The sequence below is a fragment of the Cyanistes caeruleus genome, chromosome 21 (assembly GCF_971803275.1).
Source record: "Cyanistes caeruleus chromosome 21, bCyaCae1.hap1.1, whole genome shotgun sequence".
Lineage (NCBI taxonomy): Eukaryota > Metazoa > Chordata > Aves > Passeriformes > Paridae > Cyanistes > Cyanistes caeruleus.
In genome coordinates, this window is record NC_141721.1 from 10,124,298 (window position 1) to 10,151,139 (window position 26,842).

At 50.4% G+C, this 26,842-nt stretch overlaps 1 long non-coding RNA gene across 1 annotated transcript; it reads left to right on the plus strand.

Annotated features, from left to right (window-relative positions):
- The first annotated feature begins 41 nt into the window (after nucleotides 1–41).
- Nucleotides 42–13,277, plus strand: LOC147649662 (uncharacterized). Its single transcript, XR_015278469.1, has 9 exons — nucleotides 42–389; nucleotides 484–717; nucleotides 1,010–3,529; nucleotides 3,624–6,669; nucleotides 6,764–6,997; nucleotides 7,290–9,809; nucleotides 9,904–10,137; nucleotides 10,430–12,949; nucleotides 13,044–13,277. It is a non-coding gene; the product is annotated as an uncharacterized LOC147649662 (long non-coding RNA).
- Nucleotides 13,278–26,842: the final 13,565 nt, after the last annotated feature.

A 26,842-nucleotide genomic window follows, 5' to 3' on the forward strand; every position in this document is an offset into this window, starting at 1 on the left:
CCAGCTGGGAGCGGGGCTCTGAGCAACCTATTCTAGGGGAAGATTGCTCCGCTTGGAGCAAGATGGTCCTTAGGGTCCCTTCCAAGCCCAAGCGCCCAGGGATTCCATCATTCATTCTACGGTCTCCGTTGTCCACTTCAGCCTGGGCCTGAACTCCTGGCGGTGATGTCACAGTGCACGCTCCAGCTAGAACTTCCAGCATCCAGCAACGGCCACAACACAACCCTTGGCTCCTTGTGCCAGCACGCTCTTCATTCACCCTGCTCCAAGCCTACCCCTGTCACCTTGTTGCCACCTGCTCCCTGATTCCCCCAGCAGTCCCCAAGGCTCCCCATCGCTTGGATTTTGCTCTCCATCCCTGCAGGATGTCTGCATTTGTTCCAAAAGAGGTATGGTACTATTCCACGGAGGCGGACACCCCGCAGCTGCCTGGCTGGGCTGGAGCTCTGTGGGACAGGGTGGGAAATTTTGCTACCTCTGCAGGCTGGCACAGACAGAGAGGAGGAGACGGACGTCGATACACAGACTGATAGAGAAGAAGCCATGGAAGTGGACGGAGAGGATACTGGAGAGCAAGAGATGGATGTGGATATGTACGAGACAGAGGAAGAGATGGAGGTGGAAACGAAAGATTCTATTGAAGAGATGGATATTGATCTAAAAGACAAGGAGGAAGACATGGTCTTGGGATGAAGACCGATGCCAGCAGCAGAACAGGCAGGTGCTCCCCACAGGCAGAGTGGGTCCCCTGCTGCCAGCCTGGGGCCGGGCTGGGCACTTCCTGCTCAGGGACACGCTAGCCCATGCACTGGATTCTGCTGGCCATCCCTGGCCTGGCCTGGGCTTGCTGTGGGCCACACAAGCCCTGTTCCAGTGCCTGGGCCACAGCCTCCAGCCAGGCTCCCTTCTGGCAGCAGAGTCCCACTGGGCCAGTGTCCCAGCCCGGCAGCACATGGAACACCCTTCCGTGCCTGACTGCACTGACCGTGCTACTTGTTTTTCCTTCCAGGACTTAGGGACATCACAGACACAGATGCCACCCTGCTGTACATACGTTTTACAGTTGTTGTGTTCAGGATAGAGGTTTTAGAGTTTGTTTAAGTTGTCTGTAATTACGTTTCATAGAGTTTTGTTAGAGCTGTTCTCAGGTAAATAGGTTCTATAGTTTGTTGTTGTTGTTGTTGTTACCAATATTCTTACAGTGTAAATATGTGGTGTAGTTCATTCTTGTTCCTTTTCTTCTACAGATAAACAGTCTTTGATTTTCACACCCCAGTTCTCTTTGCATTTTCTTCGGGCACATTTGCAAAGCTGTGGGTTGTTTCGGGAACAATGTTTGCAGGACTCTAAAAAGAGTATCAAAACCGCTCTGCCACACTCTCCGCTGCTGCTGCTGCCCCAAAAAGCACTGGCTGGCTTTGCTCACACAATCACAGTTGTGGTGGCATTTCTACCACACCACAGGACAGCGATGTTTTCCCTCTTCTCCTGGAAATACCTACAGCACTTGTGGGTAGCAAGGCAAACATGAGCCTCTTTTAGTGGCCCTTGAAATTGGACATGTGAAATGAGGTACACAAAGCCACAGGCCAGCTGAACCTGGCATCTCTGAATGGGTCTTTACATTCTTCCCAGGAAGATGAATGGCAATCACTATTTTGGCAGGGAGGAAAGTGCATCAGCTAGCAATTTGCTGTAGAAAATGTGCTTTCTGCTCCTCTCACAGCCAAAACTCCTACCCATTTCTTGGAAGTCCTTCTTAGATAAGGACCGTGTTCAACTGAGTGACAGTGAAGCCAAATGGCAATGCCGCAATCAATTGTCCTGTACACAATCTCCTTCATCCACGTGGAAGGTTACTCACGGGCACACAAGAGGACGGAAGCAACCCAAATGCATCGTTGGACATAATAAAGTCAGACGTGTTGAGGGATGAAGAAATCTTGCAGAGATATGGAAAGCTGCCCTGAAAACCCAGTTCGGGGAGAGCCTGAGCTCTTTTGTGCTTCTAGGCCTGAAGATGCTCAGCACCTTTCCCAGATGCTCAGTAGGCAGTAGGATTGTGCCTGAATCTGGCTCTGGAAATGCCAGTGCCTCAACTGAGAGCTGTGGCAATGATTTCCATTGCATGGAGAGGGGCCACAGTCCTGCAAGAGTCTTTCAGCAGACCAAACAGCAGCCTGGAGGGTGGGCAATGCTGCATCGGGACCACTGCATGCTCATCCTTCACCACAATGCAGAGCTGCCATGGATCACTTTTTCCATTTCTCCTGTTGGATATGTTTTGGAGAAGTTGTTCTAGGTGGCTTTGGATGGTGATCCAAGTAGGAAGCAGCCATTCGCCTGCTGTGATATCCTTACAACTAGTCCTAACTTCTCATTGCCTTTGGTTTGATTGGGGGTGTTTTATCTGTTTGTTTGATTGGTTTCTTTGGGTTGGTTTCTTTGTGTTTTTCTCTGTTTTGCTTGGAGTTTCTTTTCCTTTTTTAGAAATGACTGGTGAAGTTGGCACAACCAAACTCCAGAAAACGTAAAGCAGGCTTGACTTTCCAGAAATTGCTTTTGGCTGGCTTTAGCTGCATTCCCCAGGATCACGATCAGCAGTAGATATTTGCAGGTTTTGCTCTGCATCCTCAGCCTGCCCAGATGTTGTTCAGTGTTTCAGCAGTGGAGAAGACGATGGATATTTTGCTAAACCTCCTTTCAAACAACAAAACTTGGGTTAGCACGACAGAAAAGAAGAAAAGAAAATCTTCGCCAGTTAGAACAGAGCCAGAGTCCCACCATTTCCCCCTCCACTTTTCTTTCTTTTCTACATTTAGAGGTAAAGCTTCCATCTCCAAAAGCTTCCATCTCTCACTTCCCGATGTAGCCATTTGCTACCCTTTAGCCTTGACTGCCACGCATCGGACTGCTGTCCGTGTGGGGCTGGGGATGCTCAGCCTGGAAAGAGAAGGGGGCTGGCGAGGCCTCCCTGCAGCTCTAGGAAAGATGGGCACAGAGAGGAGAAGCCTTTCAACTGCAGGAGTGAGCTTGAAGTTGGATCTAATGAAGCTGCTCTTTTCCACTCCGGCTGCTGGGCCACTGGCCCAGGCTGTGCACAGAGGCTGGGGATGCTCCATCCTTGGCAACATCCAAGGCCAGCTGGGAGCGGGGCTCTGAGCAACCTATTCTAGGGGAAGATTGCTCCGCTTGGAGCAAGATGGTCCTTAGGGTCCCTTCCAAGCCCAAGCGCCCAGGGATTCCATCATTCATTCTACGGTCTCCGTTGTCCACTTCAGCCTGGGCCTGAACTCCTGGCGGTGATGTCACAGTGCACGCTCCAGCTAGAACTTCCAGCATCCAGCAACGGCCACAACACAACCCTTGGCTCCTTGTGCCAGCACGCTCTTCATTCACCCTGCTCCAAGCCTACCCCTGTCACCTTGTTGCCACCTGCTCCCTGATTCCCCCAGCAGTCCCCAAGGCTCCCCATCGCTTGGATTTTGCTCTCCATCCCTGCAGGATGTCTGCATTTGTTCCAAAAGAGGTATGGTACTATTCCACGGAGGCGGACACCCCGCAGCTGCCTGGCTGGGCTGGAGCTCTGTGGGACAGGGTGGGAAATTTTGCTACCTCTGCAGGCTGGCACAGACAGAGAGGAGGAGACGGACGTCGATACACAGACTGATAGAGAAGAAGCCATGGAAGTGGACGGAGAGGATACTGGAGAGCAAGAGATGGATGTGGATATGTACGAGACAGAGGAAGAGATGGAGGTGGAAACGAAAGATTCTATTGAAGAGATGGATATTGATCTAAAAGACAAGGAGGAAGACATGGTCTTGGGATGAAGACCGATGCCAGCAGCAGAACAGGCAGGTGCTCCCCACAGGCAGAGTGGGTCCCCTGCTGCCAGCCTGGGGCCGGGCTGGGCACTTCCTGCTCAGGGACACGCTAGCCCATGCACTGGATTCTGCTGGCCATCCCTGGCCTGGCCTGGGCTTGCTGTGGGCCACACAAGCCCTGTTCCAGTGCCTGGGCCACAGCCTCCAGCCAGGCTCCCTTCTGGCAGCAGAGTCCCACTGGGCCAGTGTCCCAGCCCGGCAGCACATGGAACACCCTTCCGTGCCTGACTGCACTGACCGTGCTACTTGTTTTTCCTTCCAGGACTTAGGGACATCACAGACACAGATGCCACCCTGCTGTACATACGTTTTACAGTTGTTGTGTTCAGGATAGAGGTTTTAGAGTTTGTTTAAGTTGTCTGTAATTACGTTTCATAGAGTTTTGTTAGAGCTGTTCTCAGGTAAATAGGTTCTATAGTTTGTTGTTGTTGTTGTTGTTACCAATATTCTTACAGTGTAAATATGTGGTGTAGTTCATTCTTGTTCCTTTTCTTCTACAGATAAACAGTCTTTGATTTTCACACCCCAGTTCTCTTTGCATTTTCTTCGGGCACATTTGCAAAGCTGTGGGTTGTTTCGGGAACAATGTTTGCAGGACTCTAAAAAGAGTATCAAAACCGCTCTGCCACACTCTCCGCTGCTGCTGCTGCCCCAAAAAGCACTGGCTGGCTTTGCTCACACAATCACAGTTGTGGTGGCATTTCTACCACACCACAGGACAGCGATGTTTTCCCTCTTCTCCTGGAAATACCTACAGCACTTGTGGGTAGCAAGGCAAACATGAGCCTCTTTTAGTGGCCCTTGAAATTGGACATGTGAAATGAGGTACACAAAGCCACAGGCCAGCTGAACCTGGCATCTCTGAATGGGTCTTTACATTCTTCCCAGGAAGATGAATGGCAATCACTATTTTGGCAGGGAGGAAAGTGCATCAGCTAGCAATTTGCTGTAGAAAATGTGCTTTCTGCTCCTCTCACAGCCAAAACTCCTACCCATTTCTTGGAAGTCCTTCTTAGATAAGGACCGTGTTCAACTGAGTGACAGTGAAGCCAAATGGCAATGCCGCAATCAATTGTCCTGTACACAATCTCCTTCATCCACGTGGAAGGTTACTCACGGGCACACAAGAGGACGGAAGAAACCCAAATGCATCGTTGGACATAATAAAGTCAGACGTGTTGAGGGATGAAGAAATCTTGCAGAGATATGGAAAGCTGCCCTGAAAACCCAGTTCGGGGAGAGCCTGAGCTCTTTTGTGCTTCTAGGCCTGAAGATGCTCAGCACCTTTCCCAGATGCTCAGTAGGCAGTAGGATTGTGCCTGAATCTGGCTCTGGAAATGCCAGTGCCTCAACTGAGAGCTGTGGCAATGATTTCCATTGCATGGAGAGGGGCCACAGTCCTGCAAGAGTCTTTCAGCAGACCAAACAGCAGCCTGGAGGGTGGGCAATGCTGCATCGGGACCACTGCATGCTCATCCTTCACCACAATGCAGAGCTGCCATGGATCACTTTTTCCATTTCTCCTGTTGGATATGTTTTGGAGAAGTTGTTCTAGGTGGCTTTGGATGGTGATCCAAGTAGGAAGCAGCCATTCGCCTGCTGTGATATCCTTACAACTAGTCCTAACTTCTCATTGCCTTTGGTTTGATTGGGGGTGTTTTATCTGTTTGTTTGATTGGTTTCTTTGGGTTGGTTTCTTTGTGTTTTTCTCTGTTTTGCTTGGAGTTTCTTTTCCTTTTTTAGAAATGACTGGTGAAGTTGGCACAACCAAACTCCAGAAAACGTAAAGCAGGCTTGACTTTCCAGAAATTGCTTTTGGCTGGCTTTAGCTGCATTCCCCAGGATCACGATCAGCAGTAGATATTTGCAGGTTTTGCTCTGCATCCTCAGCCTGCCCAGATGTTGTTCAGTGTTTCAGCAGTGGAGAAGACGATGGATATTTTGCTAAACCTCCTTTCAAACAACAAAACTTGGGTTAGCACGACAGAAAAGAAGAAAAGAAAATCTTCGCCAGTTAGAACAGAGCCAGAGTCCCACCATTTCCCCCTCCACTTTTCTTTCTTTTCTACATTTAGAGGTAAAGCTTCCATCTCCAAAAGCTTCCATCTCTCACTTCCCGATGTAGCCATTTGCTACCCTTTAGCCTTGACTGCCACGCATCGGACTGCTGTCCGTGTGGGGCTGGGGATGCTCAGCCTGGAAAGAGAAGGGGGCTGGCGAGGCCTCCCTGCAGCTCTAGGAAAGATGGGCACAGAGAGGAGAAGCCTTTCAACTGCAGGAGTGAGCTTGAAGTTGGATCTAATGAAGCTGCTCTTTTCCACTCCGGCTGCTGGGCCACTGGCCCAGGCTGTGCACAGAGGCTGGGGATGCTCCATCCTTGGCAACATCCAAGGCCAGCTGGGAGCGGGGCTCTGAGCAACCTATTCTAGGGGAAGATTGCTCCGCTTGGAGCAAGATGGTCCTTAGGGTCCCTTCCAAGCCCAAGCACCCAGGGATTCCATCATTCATTCTACGGTCTCCGTTGTCCACTTCAGCCTGGGCCTGAACTCCTGGCGGTGATGTCACAGTGCACGCTCCAGCTAGAACTTCCAGCATCCAGCAACGGCCACAACACAACCCTTGGCTCCTTGTGCCAGCACGCTCTTCATTCACCCTGCTCCAAGCCTACCCCTGTCACCTTGTTGCCACCTGCTCCCTGATTCCCCCAGCAGTCCCCAACGCTCCCCATCGCTTGGATTTTGCTCTCCATCCCTGCAGGATGTCTGCATTTGTTCCAAAAGAGGTATGGTACTATTCCACGGAGGCGGACACCCCGCAGCTGCCTGGCTGGGCTGGAGCTCTGTGGGACAGGGTGGGAAATTTTGCTACCTCTGCAGGCTGGCACAGACAGAGAGGAGGAGACGGACGTCGATACACAGACTGATAGAGAAGAAGCCATGGAAGTGGACGGAGAGGATACTGGAGAGCAAGAGATGGATGTGGATATGTACGAGACAGAGGAAGAGATGGAGGTGGAAACGAAAGATTCTATTGAAGAGATGGATATTGATCTAAAAGACAAGGAGGAAGACATGGTCTTGGGATGAAGACCGATGCCAGCAGCAGAACAGGCAGGTGCTCCCCACAGGCAGAGTGGGTCCCCTGCTGCCAGCCTGGGGCCGGGCTGGGCACTTCCTGCTCAGGGACACGCTAGCCCATGCACTGGATTCTGCTGGCCATCCCTGGCCTGGCCTGGGCTTGCTGTGGGCCACACAAGCCCTGTTCCAGTGCCTGGGCCACAGCCTCCAGCCAGGCTCCCTTCTGGCAGCAGAGTCCCACTGGGCCAGTGTCCCAGCCCGGCAGCACATGGAACACCCTTCCGTGCCTGACTGCACTGACCGTGCTACTTGTTTTTCCTTCCAGGACTTAGGGACATCACAGACACAGATGCCACCCTGCTGTACATACGTTTTACAGTTGTTGTGTTCAGGATAGAGGTTTTAGAGTTTGTTTAAGTTGTCTGTAATTACGTTTCATAGAGTTTTGTTAGAGCTGTTCTCAGGTAAATAGGTTCTATAGTTTGTTGTTGTTGTTGTTGTTACCAATATTCTTACAGTGTAAATATGTGGTGTAGTTCATTCTTGTTCCTTTTCTTCTACAGATAAACAGTGTTTGATTTTCACACCCCAGTTCTCTTTGCATTTTCTTCGGGCACATTTGCAAAGCTGTGGGTTGTTTCGGGAACAATGTTTGCAGGACTCTAAAAAGAGTATCAAAACCGCTCTGCCACACTCTCCGCTGCTGCTGCTGCCCCAAAAAGCACTGGCTGGCTTTGCTCACACAATCACAGTTGTGGTGGCATTTCTACCACACCACAGGACAGCGATGTTTTCCCTCTTCTCCTGGAAATACCTACAGCACTTGTGGGTAGCAAGGCAAACATGAGCCTCTTTTAGTGGCCCTTGAAATTGGACATGTGAAATGAGGTACACAAAGCCACAGGCCAGCTGAACCTGGCATCTCTGAATGGGTCTTTACATTCTTCCCAGGAAGATGAATGGCAATCACTATTTTGGCAGGGAGGAAAGTGCATCAGCTAGCAATTTGCTGTAGAAAATGTGCTTTCTGCTCCTCTCACAGCCAAAACTCCTACCCATTTCTTGGAAGTCCTTCTTAGATAAGGACCGTGTTCAACTGAGTGACAGTGAAGCCAAATGGCAATGCCGCAATCAATTGTCCTGTACACAATCTCCTTCATCCACGTGGAAGGTTACTCACGGGCACACAAGAGGACGGAAGCAACCCAAATGCATCGTTGGACATAATAAAGTCAGACGTGTTGAGGGATGAAGAAATCTTGCAGAGATATGGAAAGCTGCCCTGAAAACCCAGTTCGGGGAGAGCCTGAGCTCTTTTGTGCTTCTAGGCCTGAAGATGCTCAGCACCTTTCCCAGATGCTCAGTAGGCAGTAGGATTGTGCCTGAATCTGGCTCTGGAAATGCCAGTGCCTCAACTGAGAGCTGTGGCAATGATTTCCATTGCATGGAGAGGGGCCACAGTCCTGCAAGAGTCTTTCAGCAGACCAAACAGCAGCCTGGAGGGTGGGCAATGCTGCATCGGGACCACTGCATGCTCATCCTTCACCACAATGCAGAGCTGCCATGGATCACTTTTTCCATTTCTCCTGTTGGATATGTTTTGGAGAAGTTGTTCTAGGTGGCTTTGGATGGTGATCCAAGTAGGAAGCAGCCATTCGCCTGCTGTGATATCCTTACAACTAGTCCTAACTTCTCATTGCCTTTGGTTTGATTGGGGGTGTTTTATCTGTTTGTTTGATTGGTTTCTTTGGGTTGGTTTCTTTGTGTTTTTCTCTGTTTTGCTTGGAGTTTCTTTTCCTTTTTTAGAAATGACTGGTGAAGTTGGCACAACCAAACTCCAGAAAACGTAAAGCAGGCTTGACTTTCCAGAAATTGCTTTTGGCTGGCTTTAGCTGCATTCCCCAGGATCACGATCAGCAGTAGATATTTGCAGGTTTTGCTCTGCATCCTCAGCCTGCCCAGATGTTGTTCAGTGTTTCAGCAGTGGAGAAGACGATGGATATTTTGCTAAACCTCCTTTCAAACAACAAAACTTGGGTTAGCACGACAGAAAAGAAGAAAAGAAAATCTTCGCCAGTTAGAACAGAGCCAGAGTCCCACCATTTCCCCCTCCACTTTTCTTTCTTTTCTACATTTAGAGGTAAAGCTTCCATCTCCAAAAGCTTCCATCTCTCACTTCCCGATGTAGCCATTTGCTACCCTTTAGCCTTGACTGCCACGCATCGGACTGCTGTCCGTGTGGGGCTGGGGATGCTCAGCCTGGAAAGAGAAGGGGGCTGGCGAGGCCTCCCTGCAGCTCTAGGAAAGATGGGCACAGAGAGGAGAAGCCTTTCAACTGCAGGAGTGAGCTTGAAGTTGGATCTAATGAAGCTGCTCTTTTCCACTCCGGCTGCTGGGCCACTGGCCCAGGCTGTGCACAGAGGCTGGGGATGCTCCATCCTTGGCAACATCCAAGGCCAGCTGGGAGCGGGGCTCTGAGCAACCTATTCTAGGGGAAGATTGCTCCGCTTGGAGCAAGATGGTCCTTAGGGTCCCTTCCAAGCCCAAGCACCCAGGGATTCCATCATTCATTCTACGGTCTCCGTTGTCCACTTCAGCCTGGGCCTGAACTCCTGGCGGTGATGTCACAGTGCACGCTCCAGCTAGAACTTCCAGCATCCAGCAACGGCCACAACACAACCCTTGGCTCCTTGTGCCAGCACGCTCTTCATTCACCCTGCTCCAAGCCTACCCCTGTCACCTTGTTGCCACCTGCTCCCTGATTCCCCCAGCAGTCCCCAACGCTCCCCATCGCTTGGATTTTGCTCTCCATCCCTGCAGGATGTCTGCATTTGTTCCAAAAGAGGTATGGTACTATTCCACGGAGGCGGACACCCCGCAGCTGCCTGGCTGGGCTGGAGCTCTGTGGGACAGGGTGGGAAATTTTGCTACCTCTGCAGGCTGGCACAGACAGAGAGGAGGAGACGGACGTCGATACACAGACTGATAGAGAAGAAGCCATGGAAGTGGACGGAGAGGATACTGGAGAGCAAGAGATGGATGTGGATATGTACGAGACAGAGGAAGAGATGGAGGTGGAAACGAAAGATTCTATTGAAGAGATGGATATTGATCTAAAAGACAAGGAGGAAGACATGGTCTTGGGATGAAGACCGATGCCAGCAGCAGAACAGGCAGGTGCTCCCCACAGGCAGAGTGGGTCCCCTGCTGCCAGCCTGGGGCCGGGCTGGGCACTTCCTGCTCAGGGACACGCTAGCCCATGCACTGGATTCTGCTGGCCATCCCTGGCCTGGCCTGGGCTTGCTGTGGGCCACACAAGCCCTGTTCCAGTGCCTGGGCCACAGCCTCCAGCCAGGCTCCCTTCTGGCAGCAGAGTCCCACTGGGCCAGTGTCCCAGCCCGGCAGCACATGGAACACCCTTCCGTGCCTGACTGCACTGACCGTGCTACTTGTTTTTCCTTCCAGGACTTAGGGACATCACAGACACAGATGCCACCCTGCTGTACATACGTTTTACAGTTGTTGTGTTCAGGATAGAGGTTTTAGAGTTTGTTTAAGTTGTCTGTAATTACGTTTCATAGAGTTTTGTTAGAGCTGTTCTCAGGTAAATAGGTTCTATAGTTTGTTGTTGTTGTTGTTGTTACCAATATTCTTACAGTGTAAATATGTGGTGTAGTTCATTCTTGTTCCTTTTCTTCTACAGATAAACAGTGTTTGATTTTCACACCCCAGTTCTCTTTGCATTTTCTTCGGGCACATTTGCAAAGCTGTGGGTTGTTTCGGGAACAATGTTTGCAGGACTCTAAAAAGAGTATCAAAACCGCTCTGCCACACTCTCCGCTGCTGCTGCTGCCCCAAAAAGCACTGGCTGGCTTTGCTCACACAATCACAGTTGTGGTGGCATTTCTACCACACCACAGGACAGCGATGTTTTCCCTCTTCTCCTGGAAATACCTACAGCACTTGTGGGTAGCAAGGCAAACATGAGCCTCTTTTAGTGGCCCTTGAAATTGGACATGTGAAATGAGGTACACAAAGCCACAGGCCAGCTGAACCTGGCATCTCTGAATGGGTCTTTACATTCTTCCCAGGAAGATGAATGGCAATCACTATTTTGGCAGGGAGGAAAGTGCATCAGCTAGCAATTTGCTGTAGAAAATGTGCTTTCTGCTCCTCTCACAGCCAAAACTCCTACCCATTTCTTGGAAGTCCTTCTTAGATAAGGACCGTGTTCAACTGAGTGACAGTGAAGCCAAATGGCAATGCCGCAATCAATTGTCCTGTACACAATCTCCTTCATCCACGTGGAAGGTTACTCACGGGCACACAAGAGGACGGAAGCAACCCAAATGCATCGTTGGACATAATAAAGTCAGACGTGTTGAGGGATGAAGAAATCTTGCAGAGATATGGAAAGCTGCCCTGAAAACCCAGTTCGGGGAGAGCCTGAGCTCTTTTGTGCTTCTAGGCCTGAAGATGCTCAGCACCTTTCCCAGATGCTCAGTAGGCAGTAGGATTGTGCCTGAATCTGGCTCTGGAAATGCCAGTGCCTCAACTGAGAGCTGTGGCAATGATTTCCATTGCATGGAGAGGGGCCACAGTCCTGCAAGAGTCTTTCAGCAGACCAAACAGCAGCCTGGAGGGTGGGCAATGCTGCATCGGGACCACTGCATGCTCATCCTTCACCACAATGCAGAGCTGCCATGGATCACTTTTTCCATTTCTCCTGTTGGATATGTTTTGGAGAAGTTGTTCTAGGTGGCTTTGGATGGTGATCCAAGTAGGAAGCAGCCATTCGCCTGCTGTGATATCCTTACAACTAGTCCTAACTTCTCATTGCCTTTGGTTTGATTGGGGGTGTTTTATCTGTTTGTTTGATTGGTTTCTTTGGGTTGGTTTCTTTGTGTTTTTCTCTGTTTTGCTTGGAGTTTCTTTTCCTTTTTTAGAAATGACTGGTGAAGTTGGCACAACCAAACTCCAGAAAACGTAAAGCAGGCTTGACTTTCCAGAAATTGCTTTTGGCTGGCTTTAGCTGCATTCCCCAGGATCACGATCAGCAGTAGATATTTGCAGGTTTTGCTCTGCATCCTCAGCCTGCCCAGATGTTGTTCAGTGTTTCAGCAGTGGAGAAGACGATGGATATTTTGCTAAACCTCCTTTCAAACAACAAAACTTGGGTTAGCACGACAGAAAAGAAGAAAAGAAAATCTTCGCCAGTTAGAACAGAGCCAGAGTCCCACCATTTCCCCCTCCACTTTTCTTTCTTTTCTACATTTAGAGGTAAAGCTTCCATCTCCAAAAGCTTCCATCTCTCACTTCCCGATGTAGCCATTTGCTACCCTTTAGCCTTGACTGCCACGCATCGGACTGCTGTCCGTGTGGGGCTGGGGATGCTCAGCCTGGAAAGAGAAGGGGGCTGGCGAGGCCTCCCTGCAGCTCTAGGAAAGATGGGCACAGAGAGGAGAAGCCTTTCAACTGCAGGAGTGAGCTTGAAGTTGGATCTAATGAAGCTGCTCTTTTCCACTCCGGCTGCTGGGCCACTGGCCCAGGCTGTGCACAGAGGCTGGGGATGCTCCATCCTTGGCAACATCCAAGGCCAGCTGGGAGCGGGGCTCTGAGCAACCTATTCTAGGGGAAGATTGCTCCGCTTGGAGCAAGATGGTCCTTAGGGTCCCTTCCAAGCCCAAGCACCCAGGGATTCCATCATTCATTCTACGGTCTCCGTTGTCCACTTCAGCCTGGGCCTGAACTCCTGGCGGTGATGTCACAGTGCACGCTCCAGCTAGAACTTCCAGCATCCAGCAACGGCCACAACACAACCCTTGGCTCCTTGTGCCAGCACGCTCTTCATTCACCCTGCTCCAAGCCTACCCCTGTCACCTTGTTGCCACCTGCTCCCTGATTCCCCCAGCAGTCCCCAAGGCTCCCCATCGCTTGGATTTTGCTCTCCATCCCTGCAGGATGTCTGCATTTGTTCCAAAAGAGGTATGGTACTATTCCACGGAGGCGGACACCCCGCAGCTGCCTGGCTGGGCTGGAGCTCTGTGGGACAGGGTGGGAAATTTTGCTACCTCTGCAGGCTGGCACAGACAGAGAGGAGGAGACGGACGTCGATACACAGACTGATAGAGAAGAAGCCATGGAAGTGGACGGAGAGGATACTGGAGAGCAAGAGATGGATGTGGATATGTATGAGACAGAGGAAGAGATGGAGGTGGAAACGAAAGATTCTATTGAAGAGATGGATATTGATCTAAAAGACAAGGAGGAAGACATGGTCTTGGGATGAAGACCGATGCCAGCAGCAGAACAGGCAGGTGCTCCCCACAGGCAGAGTGGGTCCCCTGCTGCCAGCCTGGGGCCGGGCTGGGCACTTCCTGCTCAGGGACACGCTAGCCCATGCACTGGATTCTGCTGGCCATCCCTGGCCTGGCCTGGGCTTGCTGTGGGCCACACAAGCCCTGTTCCAGTGCCTGGGCCACAGCCTCCAGCCAGGCTCCCTTCTGGCAGCAGAGTCCCACTGGGCCAGTGTCCCAGCCCGGCAGCACATGGAACACCCTTCCGTGCCTGACTGCACTGACCGTGCTACTTGTTTTTCCTTCCAGGACTTAGGGACATCACAGACACAGATGCCACCCTGCTGTACATACGTTTTACAGTTGTTGTGTTCAGGATAGAGGTTTTAGAGTTTGTTTAAGTTGTCTGTAATTACGTTTCATAGAGTTTTGTTAGAGCTGTTCTCAGGTAAATAGGTTCTATAGTTTGTTGTTGTTGTTGTTGTTACCAATATTCTTACAGTGTAAATATGTGGTGTAGTTCATTCTTGTTCCTTTTCTTCTACAGATAAACAGTGTTTGATTTTCACACCCCAGTTCTCTTTGCATTTTCTTCGGGCACATTTGCAAAGCTGTGGGTTGTTTCGGGAACAATGTTTGCAGGACTCTAAAAAGAGTATCAAAACCGCTCTGCCACACTCTCCGCTGCTGCTGCTGCCCCAAAAAGCACTGGCTGGCTTTGCTCACACAATCACAGTTGTGGTGGCATTTCTACCACACCACAGGACAGCGATGTTTTCCCTCTTCTCCTGGAAATACCTACAGCACTTGTGGGTAGCAAGGCAAACATGAGCCTCTTTTAGTGGCCCTTGAAATTGGACATGTGAAATGAGGTACACAAAGCCACAGGCCAGCTGAACCTGGCATCTCTGAATGGGTCTTTACATTCTTCCCAGGAAGATGAATGGCAATCACTATTTTGGCAGGGAGGAAAGTGCATCAGCTAGCAATTTGCTGTAGAAAATGTGCTTTCTGCTCCTCTCACAGCCAAAACTCCTACCCATTTCTTGGAAGTCCTTCTTAGATAAGGACCGTGTTCAACTGAGTGACAGTGAAGCCAAATGGCAATGCCGCAATCAATTGTCCTGTACACAATCTCCTTCATCCACGTGGAAGGTTACTCACGGGCACACAAGAGGACGGAAGCAACCCAAATGCATCGTTGGACATAATAAAGTCAGACGTGTTGAGGGATGAAGAAATCTTGCAGAGATATGGAAAGCTGCCCTGAAAACCCAGTTCGGGGAGAGCCTGAGCTCTTTTGTGCTTCTAGGCCTGAAGATGCTCAGCACCTTTCCCAGATGCTCAGTAGGCAGTAGGATTGTGCCTGAATCTGGCTCTGGAAATGCCAGTGCCTCAACTGAGAGCTGTGGCAATGATTTCCATTGCATGGAGAGGGGCCACAGTCCTGCAAGAGTCTTTCAGCAGACCAAACAGCAGCCTGGAAGGTGGGCAATGCTGCATCGGGACAACTGCATGCTCATCCTTCACCACAATGCAGAGCTGCCATGGATCACTTTTTCCATTTCTCCTGTTGGATATGTTTTGGAGAAGTTGTTCTAGGTGGCTTTGGATGGTGATCCAAGTAGGAAGCAGCCATTCGCCTGCTGTGATATCCTTACAACTAGTCCTAACTTCTCATTGCCTTTGGTTTGATTGGGGGTGTTTTATCTGTTTGTTTGATTGGTTTCTTTGGGTTGGTTTCTTTGTGTTTTTCTCTGTTTTGCTTGGAGTTTCTTTTCCTTTTTTAGAAATGACTGGTGAAGTTGGCACAACCAAACTCCAGAAAACGTAAAGCAGGCTTGACTTTCCAGAAATTGCTTTTGGCTGGCTTTAGCTGCATTCCCCAGGATCACGATCAGCAGTAGATATTTGCAGGTTTTGCTCTGCATCCTCAGCCTGCCCAGATGTTGTTCAGTGTTTCAGCAGTGGAGAAGACGATGGATATTTTGCTAAACCTCCTTTCAAACAACAAAACTTGGGTTAGCACGACAGAAAAGAAGAAAAGAAAATCTTCGCCAGTTAGAACAGAGCCAGAGTCCCACCATTTCCCCCTCCACTTTTCTTTCTTTTCTACATTTAGAGGTAAAGCTTCCATCTCCAAAAGCTTCCATCTCTCACTTCCCGATGTAGCCATTTGCTACCCTTTAGCCTTGACTGCCACGCATCGGACTGCTGTCCGTGTGGGGCTGGGGATGCTCAGCCTGGAAAGAGAAGGGGGCTGGCGAGGCCTCCCTGCAGCTCTAGGAAAGATGGGCACAGAGAGGAGAAGCCTTTCAACTGCAGGAGTGAGCTTGAAGTTGGATCTAATGAAGCTGCTCTTTTCCACTCCGGCTGCTGGGCCACTGGCCCAGGCTGTGCACAGAGGCTGGGGATGCTCCATCCTTGGCAACATCCAAGGCCAGCTGGGAGCGGGGCTCTGAGCAACCTATTCTAGGGGAAGATTGCTCCGCTTGGAGCAAGATGGTCCTTAGGGTCCCTTCCAAGCCCAAGCACCCAGGGATTCCATCATTCATTCTACGGTCTCCGTTGTCCACTTCAGCCTGGGCCTGAACTCCTGGCGGTGATGTCACAGTGCACGCTCCAGCTAGAACTTCCAGCATCCAGCAACGGCCACAACACAACCCTTGGCTCCTTGTGCCAGCACGCTCTTCATTCACCCTGCTCCAAGCCTACCCCTGTCACCTTGTTGCCACCTGCTCCCTGATTCCCCCAGCAGTCCCCAAGGCTCCCCATCGCTTGGATTTTGCTCTCCATCCCTGCAGGATGTCTGCATTTGTTCCAAAAGAGGTATGGTACTATTCCACGGAGGCGGACACCCCGCAGCTGCCTGGCTGGGCTGGAGCTCTGTGGGACAGGGTGGGAAATTTTGCTACCTCTGCAGGCTGGCACAGACAGAGAGGAGGAGACGGACGTCGATACACAGACTGATAGAGAAGAAGCCATGGAAGTGGACGGAGAGGATACTGGAGAGCAAGAGATGGATGTGGATATGTATGAGACAGAGGAAGAGATGGAGGTGGAAACGAAAGATTCTATTGAAGAGATGGATATTGATCTAAAAGACAAGGAGGAAGACATGGTCTTGGGATGAAGACCGATGCCAGCAGCAGAACAGGCAGGTGCTCCCCACAGGCAGAGTGGGTCCCCTGCTGCCAGCCTGGGGCCGGGCTGGGCACTTCCTGCTCAGGGACACGCTAGCCCATGCACTGGATTCTGCTGGCCATCCCTGGCCTGGCCTGGGCTTGCTGTGGGCCACACAAGCCCTGTTCCAGTGCCTGGGCCACAGCCTCCAGCCAGGCTCCCTTCTGGCAGCAGAGTCCCACTGGGCCAGTGTCCCAGCCCGGCAGCACATGGAACACCCTTCCGTGCCTGACTGCACTGACCGTGCTACTTGTTTTTCCTTCCAGGACTTAGGGACATCACAGACACAGATGCCACCCTGCTGTACATACGTTTTACAGTTGTTGTGTTCAGGATAGAGGTTTTAGAGTTTGTTTAAGTTGTCTGTAATTACGTTTCATAGAGTTTTGTTAGAGCTGTTCTCAGGTAAATAGGTTCTATAGTTTGTTGTTGTTGTTGTTGTTACCAATATTCTTACAGTGTAAATATGTGGTGTAGTTCATTCTTGTTCCTTTTCTTCTACAGATAAACAGTGTTTGATTTTCACACCCCAGTTCTCTTTGCATTTTCTTCGGGCACATTTGCAAAGCTGTGGGTTGTTTCGGGAACAATGTTTGCAGGACTCTAAAAAGAGTATCAAAACCGCTCTGCCACACTCTCCGCTGCTGCTGCTGCCCCAAAAAGCACTGGCTGGCTTTGCTCACACAATCACAGTTGTGGTGGCATTTCTACCACACCACAGGACAGCGATGTTTTCCCTCTTCTCCTGGAAATACCTACAGCACTTGTGGGTAGCAAGGCAAACATGAGCCTCTTTTAGTGGCCCTTGAAATTGGACATGTGAAATGAGGTACACAAAGCCACAGGCCAGCTGAACCTGGCATCTCTGAATGGGTCTTTACATTCTTCCCAGGAAGATGAATGGCAATCACTATTTTGGCAGGGAGGAAAGTGCATCAGCTAGCAATTTGCTGTAGAAAATGTGCTTTCTGCTCCTCTCACAGCCAAAACTCCTACCCATTTCTTGGAAGTCCTTCTTAGATAAGGACCGTGTTCAACTGAGTGACAGTGAAGCCAAATGGCAATGCCGCAATCAATTGTCCTGTACACAATCTCCTTCATCCACGTGGAAGGTTACTCACGGGCACACAAGAGGACGGAAGCAACCCAAATGCATCGTTGGACATAATAAAGTCAGACGTGTTGAGGGATGAAGAAATCTTGCAGAGATATGGAAAGCTGCCCTGAAAACCCAGTTCGGGGAGAGCCTGAGCTCTTTTGTGCTTCTAGGCCTGAAGATGCTCAGCACCTTTCCCAGATGCTCAGTAGGCAGTAGGATTGTGCCTGAATCTGGCTCTGGAAATGCCAGTGCCTCAACTGAGAGCTGTGGCAATGATTTCCATTGCATGGAGAGGGGCCACAGTCCTGCAAGAGTCTTTCAGCAGACCAAACAGCAGCCTGGAAGGTGGGCAATGCTGCATCGGGACAACTGCATGCTCATCCTTCACCACAATGCAGAGCTGCCATGGATCACTTTTTCCATTTCTCCTGTTGGATATGTTTTGGAGAAGTTGTTCTAGGTGGCTTTGGATGGTGATCCAAGTAGGAAGCAGCCATTCGCCTGCTGTGATATCCTTACAACTAGTCCTAACTTCTCATTGCCTTTGGTTTGATTGGGGGTGTTTTATCTGTTTGTTTGATTGGTTTCTTTGGGTTGGTTTCTTTGTGTTTTTCTCTGTTTTGCTTGGAGTTTCTTTTCCTTTTTTAGAAATGACTGGTGAAGTTGGCACAACCAAACTCCAGAAAACGTAAAGCAGGCTTGACTTTCCAGAAATTGCTTTTGGCTGGCTTTAGCTGCATTCCCCAGGATCACGATCAGCAGTAGATATTTGCAGGTTTTGCTCTGCATCCTCAGCCTGCCCAGATGTTGTTCAGTGTTTCAGCAGTGGAGAAGACGATGGATATTTTGCTAAACCTCCTTTCAAACAACAAAACTTGGGTTAGCACGACAGAAAAGAAGAAAAGAAAATCTTCGCCAGTTAGAACAGAGCCAGAGTCCCACCATTTCCCCCTCCACTTTTCTTTCTTTTCTACATTTAGAGGTAAAGCTTCCATCTCCAAAAGCTTCCATCTCTCACTTCCCGATGTAGCCATTTGCTACCCTTTAGCCTTGACTGCCACGCATCGGACTGCTGTCCGTGTGGGGCTGGGGATGCTCAGCCTGGAAAGAGAAGGGGGCTGGCGAGGCCTCCCTGCAGCTCTAGGAAAGATGGGCACAGAGAGGAGAAGCCTTTCAACTGCAGGAGTGAGCTTGAAGTTGGATCTAATGAAGCTGCTCTTTTCCACTCCGGCTGCTGGGCCACTGGCCCAGGCTGTGCACAGAGGCTGGGGATGCTCCATCCTTGGCAACATCCAAGGCCAGCTGGGAGCGGGGCTCTGAGCAACCTATTCTAGGGGAAGATTGCTCCGCTTGGAGCAAGATGGTCCTTAGGGTCCCTTCCAAGCCCAAGCACCCAGGGATTCCATCATTCATTCTACGGTCTCCGTTGTCCACTTCAGCCTGGGCCTGAACTCCTGGCGGTGATGTCACAGTGCACGCTCCAGCTAGAACTTCCAGCATCCAGCAACGGCCACAACACAACCCTTGGCTCCTTGTGCCAGCACGCTCTTCATTCACCCTGCTCCAAGCCTACCCCTGTCACCTTGTTGCCACCTGCTCCCTGATTCCCCCAGCAGTCCCCAAGGCTCCCCATCGCTTGGATTTTGCTCTCCATCCCTGCAGGATGTCTGCATTTGTTCCAAAAGAGGTATGGTACTATTCCACGGAGGCGGACACCCCGCAGCTGCCTGGCTGGGCTGGAGCTCTGTGGGACAGGGTGGGAAATTTTGCTACCTCTGCAGGCTGGCACAGACAGAGAGGAGGAGACGGACGTCGATACACAGACTGATAGAGAAGAAGCCATGGAAGTGGACGGAGAGGATACTGGAGAGCAAGAGATGGATGTGGATATGTATGAGACAGAGGAAGAGATGGAGGTGGAAACGAAAGATTCTATTGAAGAGATGGATATTGATCTAAAAGACAAGGAGGAAGACATGGTCTTGGGATGAAGACCGATGCCAGCAGCAGAACAGGCAGGTGCTCCCCACAGGCAGAGTGGGTCCCCTGCTGCCAGCCTGGGGCCGGGCTGGGCACTTCCTGCTCAGGGACACGCTAGCCCATGCACTGGATTCTGCTGGCCATCCCTGGCCTGGCCTGGGCTTGCTGTGGGCCACACAAGCCCTGTTCCAGTGCCTGGGCCACAGCCTCCAGCCAGGCTCCCTTCTGGCAGCAGAGTCCCACTGGGCCAGTGTCCCAGCCCGGCAGCACATGGAACACCCTTCCGTGCCTGACTGCACTGACCGTGCTACTTGTTTTTCCTTCCAGGACTTAGGGACATCACAGACACAGATGCCACCCTGCTGTACATACGTTTTACAGTTGTTGTGTTCAGGATAGAGGTTTTAGAGTTTGTTTAAGTTGTCTGTAATTACGTTTCATAGAGTTTTGTTAGAGCTGTTCTCAGGTAAATAGGTTCTATAGTTTGTTGTTGTTGTTGTTGTTACCAATATTCTTACAGTGTAAATATGTGGTGTAGTTCATTCTTGTTCCTTTTCTTCTACAGATAAACAGTGTTTGATTTTCACACCCCAGTTCTCTTTGCATTTTCTTCGGGCACATTTGCAAAGCTGTGGGTTGTTTCGGGAACAATGTTTGCAGGACTCTAAAAAGAGTATCAAAACCGCTCTGCCACACTCTCCGCTGCTGCTGCTGCCCCAAAAAGCACTGGCTGGCTTTGCTCACACAATCACAGTTGTGGTGGCATTTCTACCACACCACAGGACAGCGATGTTTTCCCTCTTCTCCTGGAAATACCTACAGCACTTGTGGGTAGCAAGGCAAACATGAGCCTCTTTTAGTGGCCCTTGAAATTGGACATGTGAAATGAGGTACACAAAGCCACAGGCCAGCTGAACCTGGCATCTCTGAATGGGTCTTTACATTCTTCCCAGGAAGATGAATGGCAATCACTATTTTGGCAGGGAGGAAAGTGCATCAGCTAGCAATTTGCTGTAGAAAATGTGCTTTCTGCTCCTCTCACAGCCAAAACTCCTACCCATTTCTTGGAAGTCCTTCTTAGATAAGGACCGTGTTCAACTGAGTGACAGTGAAGCCAAATGGCAATGCCGCAATCAATTGTCCTGTACACAATCTCCTTCATCCACGTGGAAGGTTACTCACGGGCACACAAGAGGACGGAAGCAACCCAAATGCATCGTTGGACATAATAAAGTCAGACGTGTTGAGGGATGAAGAAATCTTGCAGAGATATGGAAAGCTGCCCTGAAAACCCAGTTCGGGGAGAGCCTGAGCTCTTTTGTGCTTCTAGGCCTGAAGATGCTCAGCACCTTTCCCAGATGCTCAGTAGGCAGTAGGATTGTGCCTGAATCTGGCTCTGGAAATGCCAGTGCCTCAACTGAGAGCTGTGGCAATGATTTCCATTGCATGGAGAGGGGCCACAGTCCTGCAAGAGTCTTTCAGCAGACCAAACAGCAGCCTGGAAGGTGGGCAATGCTGCATCGGGACAACTGCATGCTCATCCTTCACCACAATGCAGAGCTGCCATGGATCACTTTTTCCATTTCTCCTGTTGGATATGTTTTGGAGAAGTTGTTCTAGGTGGCTTTGGATGGTGATCCAAGTAGGAAGCAGCCATTCGCCTGCTGTGATATCCTTACAACTAGTCCTAACTTCTCATTGCCTTTGGTTTGATTGGGGGTGTTTTATCTGTTTGTTTGATTGGTTTCTTTGGGTTGGTTTCTTTGTGTTTTTCTCTGTTTTGCTTGGAGTTTCTTTTCCTTTTTTAGAAATGACTGGTGAAGTTGGCACAACCAAACTCCAGAAAACGTAAAGCAGGCTTGACTTTCCAGAAATTGCTTTTGGCTGGCTTTAGCTGCATTCCCCAGGATCACGATCAGCAGTAGATATTTGCAGGTTTTGCTCTGCATCCTCAGCCTGCCCAGATGTTGTTCAGTGTTTCAGCAGTGGAGAAGACGATGGATATTTTGCTAAACCTCCTTTCAAACAACAAAACTTGGGTTAGCACGACAGAAAAGAAGAAAAGAAAATCTTCGCCAGTTAGAACAGAGCCAGAGTCCCACCATTTCCCCCTCCACTTTTCTTTCTTTTCTACATTTAGAGGTAAAGCTTCCATCTCCAAAAGCTTCCATCTCTCACTTCCCGATGTAGCCATTTGCTACCCTTTAGCCTTGACTGCCACGCATCGGACTGCTGTCCGTGTGGGGCTGGGGATGCTCAGCCTGGAAAGAGAAGGGGGCTGGCGAGGCCTCCCTGCAGCTCTAGGAAAGATGGGCACAGAGAGGAGAAGCCTTTCAACTGCAGGAGTGAGCTTGAAGTTGGATCTAATGAAGCTGCTCTTTTCCACTCCGGCTGCTGGGCCACTGGCCCAGGCTGTGCACAGAGGCTGGGGATGCTCCATCCTTGGCAACATCCAAGGCCAGCTGGGAGCGGGGCTCTGAGCAACCTATTCTAGGGGAAGATTGCTCCGCTTGGAGCAAGATGGTCCTTAGGGTCCCTTCCAAGCCCAAGCACCCAGGGATTCCATCATTCATTCTACGGTCTCCGTTGTCCACTTCAGCCTGGGCCTGAACTCCTGGCGGTGATGTCACAGTGCACGCTCCAGCTAGAACTTCCAGCATCCAGCAACGGCCACAACACAACCCTTGGCTCCTTGTGCCAGCACGCTCTTCATTCACCCTGCTCCAAGCCTACCCCTGTCACCTTGTTGCCACCTGCTCCCTGATTCCCCCAGCAGTCCCCAAGGCTCCCCATCGCTTGGATTTTGCTCTCCATCCCTGCAGGATGTCTGCATTTGTTCCAAAAGAGGTATGGTACTATTCCACGGAGGCGGACACCCCGCAGCTGCCTGGCTGGGCTGGAGCTCTGTGGGACAGGGTGGGAAATTTTGCTACCTCTGCAGGCTGGCACAGACAGAGAGGAGGAGACGGACGTCGATACACAGACTGATAGAGAAGAAGCCATGGAAGTGGACGGAGAGGATACTGGAGAGCAAGAGATGGATGTGGATATGTACGAGACAGAGGAAGAGATGGAGGTGGAAACGAAAGATTCTATTGAAGAGATGGATATTGATCTAAAAGACAAGGAGGAAGACATGGTCTTGGGATGAAGACCGATGCCAGCAGCAGAACAGGCAGGTGCTCCCCACAGGCAGAGTGGGTCCCCTGCTGCCAGCCTGGGGCCGGGCTGGGCACTTCCTGCTCAGGGACACGCTAGCCCATGCACTGGATTCTGCTGGCCATCCCTGGCCTGGCCTGGGCTTGCTGTGGGCCACACAAGCCCTGTTCCAGTGCCTGGGCCACAGCCTCCAGCCAGGCTCCCTTCTGGCAGCAGAGTCCCACTGGGCCAGTGTCCCAGCCCGGCAGCACATGGAACACCCTTCCGTGCCTGACTGCACTGACCGTGCTACTTGTTTTTCCTTCCAGGACTTAGGGACATCACAGACACAGATGCCACCCTGCTGTACATACGTTTTACAGTTGTTGTGTTCAGGATAGAGGTTTTAGAGTTTGTTTAAGTTGTCTGTAATTACGTTTCATAGAGTTTTGTTAGAGCTGTTCTCAGGTAAATAGGTTCTATAGTTTGTTGTTGTTGTTGTTGTTACCAATATTCTTACAGTGTAAATATGTGGTGTAGTTCATTCTTGTTCCTTTTCTTCTACAGATAAACAGTGTTTGATTTTCACACCCCAGTTCTCTTTGCATTTTCTTCGGGCACATTTGCAAAGCTGTGGGTTGTTTCGGGAACAATGTTTGCAGGACTCTAAAAAGAGTATCAAAACCGCTCTGCCACACTCTCCGCTGCTGCTGCTGCCCCAAAAAGCACTGGCTGGCTTTGCTCACACAATCACAGTTGTGGTGGCATTTCTACCACACCACAGGACAGCGATGTTTTCCCTCTTCTCCTGGAAATACCTACAGCACTTGTGGGTAGCAAGGCAAACATGAGCCTCTTTTAGTGGCCCTTGAAATTGGACATGTGAAATGAGGTACACAAAGCCACAGGCCAGCTGAAGCTGGCATCTCTGAATGGGTCTTTACATTCTTCCCAGGAAGATGAATGGCAATCACTATTTTGGCAGGGAGGAAAGTGCATCAGCTAGCAATTTGCTGTAGAAAATGTGCTTTCTGCTCCTCTCACAGCCAAAACTCCTACCCATTTCTTGGAAGTCCTTCTTAGATAAGGACCGTGTTCAACTGAGTGACAGTGAAGCCAAATGGCAATGCCGCAATCAATTGTCCTGTACACAATCTCCTTCATCCACGTGGAAGGTTACTCACGGGCACACAAGAGGACGGAAGCAACCCAAATGCATCGTTGGACATAATAAAGTCAGACGTGTTGAGGGATGAAGAAATCTTGCAGAGATATGGAAAGCTGCCCTGAAAACCCAGTTCGGGGAGAGCCTGAGCTCTTTTGTGCTTCTAGGCCTGAAGATGCTCAGCACCTTTCCCAGATGCTCAGTAGGCAGTAGGATTGTGCCTGAATCTGGCTCTGGAAATGCCAGTGCCTCAACTGAGAGCTGTGGCAATGATTTCCATTGCATGGAGAGGGGCCACAGTCCTGCAAGAGTCTTTCAGCAGACCAAACAGCAGCCTGGAGGGTGGGCAATGCTGCATCGGGACCACTGCATGCTCATCCTTCACCACAATGCAGAGCTGCCATGGATCACTTTTTCCATTTCTCCTGTTGGATATGTTTTGGAGAAGTTGTTCTAGGTGGCTTTGGATGGTGATCCAAGTAGGAAGCAGCCATTCGCCTGCTGTGATATCCTTACAACTAGTCCTAACTTCTCATTGCCTTTGGTTTGATTGGGGGTGTTTTATCTGTTTGTTTGATTGGTTTCTTTGGGTTGGTTTCTTTGTGTTTTTCTCTGTTTTGCTTGGAGTTTCTTTTCCTTTTTTAGAAATGACTGGTGAAGTTGGCACAACCAAACTCCAGAAAACGTAAAGCAGGCTTGACTTTCCAGAAATTGCTTTTGGCTGGCTTTAGCTGCATTCCCCAGGATCACGATCAGCAGTAGATATTTGCAGGTTTTGCTCTGCATCCTCAGCCTGCCCAGATGTTGTTCAGTGTTTCAGCAGTGGAGAAGACGATGGATATTTTGCTAAACCTCCTTTCAAACAACAAAACTTGGGTTAGCACGACAGAAAAGAAGAAAAGAAAATCTTCGCCAGTTAGAACAGAGCCAGAGTCCCACCATTTCCCCCTCCACTTTTCTTTCTTTTCTACATTTAGAGGTAAAGCTTCCATCTCCAAAAGCTTCCATCTCTCACTTCCCGATGTAGCCATTTGCTACCCTTTAGCCTTGACTGCCACGCATCGGACTGCTGTCCGTGTGGGGCTGGGGATGCTCAGCCTGGAAAGAGAAGGGGGCTGGCGAGGCCTCCCTGCAGCTCTAGGAAAGATGGGCACAGAGAGGAGAAGCCTTTCAACTGCAGGAGTGAGCTTGAAGTTGGATCTAATGAAGCTGCTCTTTTCCACTCCGGCTGCTGGGCCACTGGCCCAGGCTGTGCACAGAGGCTGGGGATGCTCCATCCTTGGCAACATCCAAGGCCAGCTGGGAGCGGGGCTCTGAGCAACCTATTCTAGGGGAAGATTGCTCCGCTTGGAGCAAGATGGTCCTTAGGGTCCCTTCCAAGCCCAAGCACCCAGGGATTCCATCATTCATTCTACGGTCTCCGTTGTCCACTTCAGCCTGGGCCTGAACTCCTGGCGGTGATGTCACAGTGCACGCTCCAGCTAGAACTTCCAGCATCCAGCAACGGCCACAACACAACCCTTGGCTCCTTGTGCCAGCACGCTCTTCATTCACCCTGCTCCAAGCCTACCCCTGTCACCTTGTTGCCACCTGCTCCCTGATTCCCCCAGCAGTCCCCAAGGCTCCCCATCGCTTGGATTTTGCTCTCCATCCCTGCAGGATGTCTGCATTTGTTCCAAAAGAGGTATGGTACTATTCCACGGAGGCGGACACCCCGCAGCTGCCTGGCTGGGCTGGAGCTCTGTGGGACAGGGTGGGAAATTTTGCTACCTCTGCAGGCTGGCACAGACAGAGAGGAGGAGACGGACGTCGATACACAGACTGATAGAGAAGAAGCCATGGAAGTGGACGGAGAGGATACTGGAGAGCAAGAGATGGATGTGGATATGTACGAGACAGAGGAAGAGATGGAGGTGGAAACGAAAGATTCTATTGAAGAGATGGATATTGATCTAAAAGACAAGGAGGAAGACATGGTCTTGGGATGAAGACCGATGCCAGCAGCAGAACAGGCAGGTGCTCCCCACAGGCAGAGTGGGTCCCCTGCTGCCAGCCTGGGGCCGGGCTGGGCACTTCCTGCTCAGGGACACGCTAGCCCATGCACTGGATTCTGCTGGCCATCCCTGGCCTGGCCTGGGCTTGCTGTGGGCCACACAAGCCCTGTTCCAGTGCCTGGGCCACAGCCTCCAGCCAGGCTCCCTTCTGGCAGCAGAGTCCCACTGGGCCAGTGTCCCAGCCCGGCAGCACATGGAACACCCTTCCGTGCCTGACTGCACTGACCGTGCTACTTGTTTTTCCTTCCAGGACTTAGGGACATCACAGACACAGATGCCACCCTGCTGTACATACGTTTTACAGTTGTTGTGTTCAGGATAGAGGTTTTAGAGTTTGTTTAAGTTGTCTGTAATTACGTTTCATAGAGTTTTGTTAGAGCTGTTCTCAGGTAAATAGGTTCTATAGTTTGTTGTTGTTGTTGTTGTTACTAATATTCTTACAGTGTAAATATGTGGTGTAGTTCATTCTTGTTCCTTTTCTTCTACAGATAAACAGTGTTTGATTTTCACACCCCAGTTCTCTTTGCATTTTCTTCGGGCACATTTGCAAAGCTGTGGGTTGTTTCGGGAACAATGTTTGCAGGACTCTAAAAAGAGTATCAAAACCGCTCTGCCACACTCTCCGCTGCTGCTGCTGCCCCAAAAAGCACTGGCTGGCTTTGCTCACACAATCACAGTTGTGGTGGCATTTCTACCACACCACAGGACAGCGATGTTTTCCCTCTTCTCCTGGAAATACCTACAGCACTTGTGGGTAGCAAGGCAAACATGAGCCTCTTTTAGTGGCCCTTGAAATTGGACATGTGAAATGAGGTACACAAAGCCACAGGCCAGCTGAACCTGGCATCTCTGAATGGGTCTTTACATTCTTCCCAGGAAGATGAATGGCAATCACTATTTTGGCAGGGAGGAAAGTGCATCAGCTAGCAATTTGCTGTAGAAAATGTGCTTTCTGCTCCTCTC